Below are 6,482 nucleotides of genomic sequence, written 5' to 3' on the forward strand. Positions count from 1 at the left end.
CACTGAGCAATGGACATGGATGGTAAGGACAGAAAGCTACACCCTGGCTCTTGTATTCTGATGTGGCATCTGTGGCCACCACTTCTGTCAGAAGATGTTATATATGATATGAAATAATTCGTGCTAATGTGATATATATGGTATAAAGTCATCATATGGTATAAGTATATGGTATAAAGTCATTCATGCTCAAGAATTAAAAGTTTCCAGGAATTCTGCTGCCTCTGCCAGTAACAGGGGAAGAGGCCCATTTGCAATAGAAAGAAGGGTGGCACCGAGAGAAGATGAGACCCTCAAAGAAAAGCCCAGCATGACCCAGTGATCAGCACCTGATATGTATCTAATCTACATCATCAAGGGCGTGCATCCCAACACCAGGCTCTCTGTAAATCATAGAATCAAGCACTCATCCCTTCCCAGAAAATCCTTCAGCAGACTGACAGCGAGGAAAAGAGGCTACATGAATATGCAAGAAAACCAAGAAGAACAAAATAATGAAGCAACCCCTGTCCAGCCAAAAAACTGTATAAAACTGGACCCCACCAAGGCAGAAATTGTGAACGGAGGAGGGTTTGGTGTGATAGAGGCCAGATCTAAGGTTCACCCAGTGCCAACCCCGGGCTCGGCACTGATCTTTGTTTGTGGCTTTCTTGGACTTTCATATTTCGATTTTTCAGTAAATTCCTTTATTGATAAGATTGGCTAATCATTTATTACAGAATAGAAATGCCACTAAATGGAAAAAGCTTCATCTTCCTGACTCCATAACCATAATGGTAGAAAGCAAAAGGCGCAGCATACAACTCCTATTAATCTGGAGCCTCAATCTGTCACTATTACCTTTATTCACTGTTTTGCAGTTTGCAGGCCACAGTCCACACCACCCTTCATTCATCAGCAGATTTCAGAATTTCACCTTTTGTCTTTAGACAAATGTGTATTTCACCATTTGTCTTTAGACCTCCATGCCTGTCCTACTTCAATATAAATTTAAAATTGTTTTATTAGAAACCAGCAGTATCAGAGGTTCACTGTAAGAGAAGTCACAGGAGTCGTTCAAGGTTTTTATGTATGGGAGAATACTCCCACTCACATCCTGAAGAATGTGGGGAGGTTCAAACAAAAGGATCTGACCACATGTCTGAGACTAAACCAGCAGTGCATATCTTCTTCTACCCACATGCTGCTCCCAAAACTCAATCTGTTACAAAACAAGTTCCTTTCCATCTGCAAAGCTCACTATTTTATGTTGTCAGTCTTGCTCAGAGTATAAGAGAAAAAGCAAGAAATGGTTAGTGGCAAAGAGTGACGAATCTTGACATCCTTTCAGTCTTGGACACACAGAGAACACTGTGACTTTTCTATAGAAACATTTAGAAATACAAGTCCCTTCTGATTATTCCACTGAATTGTGTCCTTAGACTTTAATGCCTTCATTCTCTGTCAGATATTAAATTTTACTGGGCTTTGTTCTGCAACGCTGTTGGTAATGTTTTCAAATGCTATATGCACTGTACTCTGGGAAAGTGCTAGTCAGGAAATTATGTAAGAAATTAGCTTTATTTTGTTACTGCAATTCTGGCAGTCGTCCAGATCTTTGTGTCACTGGCTGCATGTGATTATCAACGAAAAAATACCAGAGATGATCTTGCTGTAAGTGTAATTAATTCCAGTGTTCACATACACAATACATAATTTGCAACAATATAAGCCCAAAATTTGAGGTAATCCATAAGAAAGTCAACAATCCTTCATGTCATTCTGGATGTTTCACCAGTCTTATTTAAAACTGCCTCTTTCTTTACATACTGTTTTTTCAAACATGCTTTTAGTTATACTTAAGAACATTTATATTAGCAGGATGGAACCTGTTGATTCCAACTTAAAAATACCAGGCAATTTTAAAATAACTGCATATTTTTGTATCTCCCCCCCACCTAAGAAGAACTGTCTGTTTGTGTAAGACGTTCATCAGTTATGACTCTACTTTCTTCTCTTTATGACTAAAACTGTTTGCTTTTAAGTGCCATTTACCAGTTTCTCCCCTGATATAATACTGTATATTCTTTTCTTTACCAAGAGAAGTGGAGTGGTTTGGGGTGTAACAGGTCACTAAAACTGAAATCTGCACTGGTAGGATTGCTTCTGAACAGTTCTGTTATAAGTCATTGTGAATTTGACAATGGAAAGCACTGCCAAAGCAGGGAAAGCTGTTCAAAAACCCAGATTTCTTTCTAGGCATATTACTCAAATCACAGGCTGGAAGCAGGAAGCCTGCTTTTTAGATAAAAGACACAAATATTTGCAGGGAGACGGGGAAATAAAACTCATTCACTTGACTTGTTTTTTTCACAATCTAGTCTTACATTCAGCCACTTTTCACCTCCAAGACAAAATCCTGCATCATGAAAGAGCAAATTTAAAACCATTCATTTGAAGTTAATTCCATTTGGTCACTCCAATAACACAGAGGTACATGAGGACTTTACAGCTGGGTAGTGCAGTGTAAGAGACAAAAACTCAAAATTCAGCTAAGAAACCACTGAGCCTGTGCTTTGCTGCTACCACCACTGGTTTTGTTCTCTCACTGCTGCCAAAGAACCAAGCCCAGCTGTGTGAAAAACAAGCTCTGTGCTGGTAGTGGGCAGCAACCTGCTCATGCCTGGCCACTTTTCCACTCGCAAAGGAATGTGCTCTTTGCTACTCTCCATTCTGGATCAAAATTGGAAAGGAGATATCTCCCAATGTGCAGTAAAACATTAAGAAAAAGGAATAAAATGTCTTCACAAGTGCCTATGGGAAATGGCAACACAAGAACTCTCAACACTTTGTTATATTGCAAAAGGAGAAATAAATATCTTGAAAACAAATAAGACTCATTGCATTGAGAATTTTAAAAAATAATTATGAGTCTATATTTAGAAAAGAAGTCAGACACTGGATTTCACCACCATATGTGGAAAACATTAAAGGGAAAACTGAATGGGATTGTCAAGGCAGTATGGGGCCAAGAATTGCCACCTTTTTTAAGCTCACCCCAAAGCACTGGTGGGGGGCAAAGAAGTTTAAGAGAACTTCCCTCTGGAACTACTGCTAAAATAAATTTGACTGGCAGGATGCAAAAACAGGCAGTGCTGGAATGATGCTGACAGCACTAGGACTAGTTGGGCAATTTTGGGACAGTTTGCAGTGTTATTGCCCATTTTTGACTGGTTTTTGAATGAAAAGGAATTTTTTTGTCTTATTATTCCAGCGTAATTTATGAGCTGAATAGAGAATAGATAGGAGAGCAAGACTTCCCTTGAAAGTGCATGGGAGGATTTTCAGTCAATAAGTAGTGCACATTAGCCAAAATGTTACTGCCAACAGTAGAAAATTTGTGAGTAAGTTATCAATATAAATAAAAATTAATGGCCTGAACATGCATTGTTACTATTTTCATCTGAATGTGTATGCCAAGAATTGCAAAAAAGCCCTGAAAAATTAGTTCATTATCAGTTTCTTCTTTTTTGGGAAAATATTATACCTAGTGAAAATTCATAAAACTTAGAGAAGCCAAACAGCAGCTTTGCCAAAAGGCATATGGCCAGGTTGGCACTGACTCTGTCCAATCCTTTGCACATCCAGAGCAGCATTTCAATATTGATTAATTTTCAGAATGCTGGAACGAGACAAGCAAGCAGAAATCTGACAGCCACATGCTACAAACAGCTCTCTATTCACACAGATCATGTATTATACTATCACTGCTTTCCCCCAATCTTTTCAGGCTGAATAGTATAACTTAAGTTGCATGTTCTCAACAAGCATTACAATACAGTACATATTTACAGAATTAAGTACAAAGGTAAATGAATTATGGGGTTGGAGGAAGGAGAAGGAGCAGATCATTATTTGTAAGATTAAAATTCATCTTGGGATATTTTTTTTGTAAACTGTGCCATGCAATTCCTAAATCTCCTTTTCATCCCAGTGTTACCCAAATATTTTGTCCTTCACAAGACTGTGTTTGCCTCAGGGGAATACTGAGCAAGCATGACAACTTGGCAGGAGAGAAGAAAAAGCATATTTAACTAAGTGAACCTGAAAGTCGCATTTACAGACTGAAATGGTGCAGAGACCCTAAGAGCAAGTGTCCTCCTCTTAAAAGAGACCTAAAATCTGTATTGGAGTATTTACAGCCACAGCTTGTCCTCTGTCCTCCTTTTCATCACCCTGGAGCATGTGGCTCCTTAAAAGGATGTCTGTGCAATCCTTCCCTTCTCAAAGCAAAATATGAGAGGGGTCAAATGACTCATTATGGATCAAGACCTCACAGGCCCCATCATTGCTTCATCCTCAGGCAAAGAATGAGGACATGCAGAGCTCCTCACAATACTCCCATGGGAAGATTAGTGCTGCAGGAGTCAAGTGAATCAACTGGGGAACAGCCAAAACCTGGCACCCTGGGAAGGAGATTGCAAAGGCTTGGACTCTGAAAGGACAAAATGTATGGATTTAGTTTACTTATTTGCCTTCTCAGCAACACAGCATACACAGCTTATCTGGAAATGAAGGCAGTTCTGGTCATCAGTCCCACTCCCACTGCCTGGAATGAGGGTGCTGTGGCTTAGCACAGCAATTCACTCTGGGCTCACACACTGCTGGGGAAACGGGAAGCAAACCTGCATAGGCCAGAATCCCAACAGGGAGTTTGTAGCCAATATCTTGATACCTCAATATTCTCCTCAAAATCAACCAGGATAGTTACATTTCAGAAATGACAGCTGACTCACTGATTTTTAGACTAACTCCCCTTGTGGTGACTCTAGCTCTTTCCTAGGCACATTATAAAACTGCTAGCATTAGATATCTTGTGTATGTGTGCACAGAGAAAAGTATCTCTAATTTCCCTAAGACATATCAGTACAGGATGTGCCCCAAATGAGTTCCTTCATCACCTTCTGAGGGCAGTGGCTTTAAGAGATTACATAGTATGCTCCTACACCTGCATAAATATGGCATTTATCTGAGTACTGGGTATCATTCTACAGTATTTTAACTGCCAGCTGTTATTCTGAGAGACAGACAATGTAAATAATTAACAGGCAGGACATTCTTTCAGCTGCTAATGCTGTAAAATAATTTCTCAGATGTCATCCCAGAATTAGATTTAATACTGATTAAGCACTCAATAATAATGTGTGGTGAAAGACAGGCAACTGTAACAGAACAGTGCCGAGGAAATGCTGATTATTATCTGACTGGCTTTCTGCCTCTACTGATGGCAGTCGATTAAAAAGCATTTATTGCATGCAGACAGCAGTTTTCTGCACTTTCTTCCTGCACTTCTCTCACATCTTTGTTAATAGTGACATGCTTTCATTAGCAATGGGGCAGCAGTAGGCACTGCCTCAAACCAAGTCAGACTGAGGTGTGCTCTGCTGCTCAGGATCAGATGGTTCCCCCTTGCAGCACACCAAGGAGGCTGGCTGTTCTACACAAAAACCCTGTTCACACCTGCTGGGCAGGCCAAGGAGACAGTCATCAGGACACTCAGATCCATTCCATGTACACAGGACACTTTCATGAGTCACTACACACTTCAGAGGTGGAATCGACCCGGTTCTGGTTTTTACACTCAGTTATCAGAACAGATGGCCCCTTCCCTTCAGCTTTCTCAGTCCCAGGAAAGTCCCCTGTCACTGCTCACAATGGAATAGAAGTTATTTTAGCCTTTGTGAGAGCAAACCAATTAGTGTAGGCTTCTGATCGGACATTGATACCAATGATGTTGCTGGTACAGACACAAACTCAGTCATGTCTGGAAAAACAAACAAGTGCTTCATCAGCCAGGATCTGCATCTCATCATCACTTGCAGCTTGCCCAGGCTGTGGAATTCGTGAATCCAAGTTAATGAAGACTCTCTGTTTAGCACAGAGATCACTGCACAACTAAAACTACATTTCTAAAATGGGAGTTTGGATATTAGCATGTCTGTAGGGCTTTTTAAGCTGCAGTACACAGAAGTGGTTGTATAAATGGACTTGAACACATTCCAGTAACTTGTATAATTAACAAAGACATGAACTTCCTTAAAAATTTAAAACTGCATCCCCAGATACTGTCTCCAACTCTGTCCAGTCACCCAAATAATCACATCCACCCTAGTATAGTTATGAATTTCAACTTTAAAAGCATTAAACTGATTCTCATCTGGTGACATATTATGTTGACTTTGTTGAGAGCACAATTAGGCTACTGCTACTTGAAATCATCACCAAAACTCTCCAAGTTTGTTTTAATGTCACTTTTGACACATTGACAAAGCCAAAAATACCCGATATTCTGTAAGAGCTAAGTGTTATGTATAAAGCAGATCTTAAGAGCTGAAGGAACTCAGTATTTGGATGCAATTCCTAGAAAAGCTTCAGGAAGCTTTCATTAACAGTGTGAGATCAGTAGGTTTCACCACTTTTCTATTATACAGTTATTAAGCTGA

Source organism: Sylvia atricapilla, chromosome 11 (assembly GCF_009819655.1).
Source record: "Sylvia atricapilla isolate bSylAtr1 chromosome 11, bSylAtr1.pri, whole genome shotgun sequence".
NCBI lineage: Eukaryota > Metazoa > Chordata > Aves > Passeriformes > Sylviidae > Sylvia > Sylvia atricapilla.